The sequence below is a fragment of the Bos mutus genome, chromosome 16 (genome assembly GCF_027580195.1).
Source record: "Bos mutus isolate GX-2022 chromosome 16, NWIPB_WYAK_1.1, whole genome shotgun sequence".
NCBI lineage: Eukaryota > Metazoa > Chordata > Mammalia > Artiodactyla > Bovidae > Bos > Bos mutus.
This window is the reverse complement of record NC_091632.1, coordinates 47403031-47404634: the sequence shown is the minus strand read 5'-3', so window position 1 is coordinate 47404634 and position 1604 is coordinate 47403031.

Below are 1604 nucleotides of genomic sequence, written 5' to 3'. Positions count from 1 at the left end.
AAAACTGATATGATACAGTTTCTATTATTCTTCCTCATATGATTCTTTAAGTTTTGTAAACATTAATTGGCTCATGAAGGATAGAATATTCTTCCTAAATTATTATAGCCAACATACTCTTTTTACTCTTTTTAAAATTAATTTTTATTGGAGTATAGAAACTAACAAAGTTGTTAGTTTCTACTGTACAGAAAAATGAATCACTGATATATACACATATATCCCCTCTCTTTCGGACTTGCTTCCCATTCAGGTCACCACAGTGCATTAAGTAGAGATATACTCTCTTAATAGTCCTATTAACATCAATCTATTCCCATAACAAGCGCTTCCCAGGTGGCTCAACAGTAAAGAATCTGACTGAAAATGTAGGAGACTCAGGAGACATGGGTTCGATTACTGGATCAGGAAGATCTCCTGAAGGAGGAAATGGCAATCCACGCCAGTATTCTTGTAGGAGAATCCCATGGACAGAGAAGTCTGGGGGGGCGCTACAAGTCCACAGGGTCACAAAGAGTTGGATATGACTGAGCATGTTCACACACATACCCATAGGAAACTGAACTATTGCAGTGTCTTAATTAATTTGTACATAACATTAATGATTCTCAACTATTCGTTGATAAGACTAAATGTGTGCATGTATTTCAACTGACTTAGAGAATTTGAACATATGAAGCACAGAAGATTATTTTCACTCCCAGTTTCATCTAGAAATTTTTACCTGTTCTTTAAAGTACATCAGTTCAGTTCAGTTCAGTTCAGTTGCTCAGTAGTGTCCGATTCTTTGCAACCCCATGAATTGCAGCACACCAGGCCTCCCTGTCCATCACCAACTCCTGGAGTTCACCCAAACTCATGTCCATCGAGTCGGTGATGCCATCCAGTCATCTCATCCTCTGTCGTCCCCGTCTCCTCCTGCCCCCAATCCCTCCCAGCATCAGAGTCTTTTCCAATGAGTCAACTCTTCACATGAGGTGGCCAAAGGACTGGAGTTTCAGCTTGAGCATCAGTCCTTCCAAAGAACACCCAGCACTGATCTCCTTTAAAAGGGACTGGTTGGATCTCCTTGCAGTCCAAGAGACCCTCAAGAGTCTTCTCCAACACCACAGTTCAAAACCATCAATTCTTTGGCACTCAGCTTTCTTCACAGTCCAACTCTCACATCCATACATGACTACTGGAAAAACCATAGCCTTGACTAGACAGACCTTTGTTGGCAAAGTAATGTCTCTGCTTTTGAATATGCTCTCTAGGTTGGTCATAACTTTCCTTCCAAGGAGTAAGCGTCTTTTAATTTCATGGCTGCAGTCACCATCTGCAGTATTTTGGAGCCCCCCAAAATAAAGTCTGCCACTGTTTCCACTGTTTCCCCATCTATTTCCCATGAAGTGATGGGACCAGATGCCATGATCTTCATTTTCTGAATGCTGAGCTTTAAGCCAACTTTTTCACTCTCCTCTTTCACTTTCATCAAGAGGCTTTTTAGTTCCTCTTCACTTTCTGCCATAAGGGTGGTGTCATCTGCATATCTGAGGTTATTGATATTTCTCCCGGCAATCTTGATTCCAGCTCGTGCTTCTTCCAGCCCAGCATTTTTCATG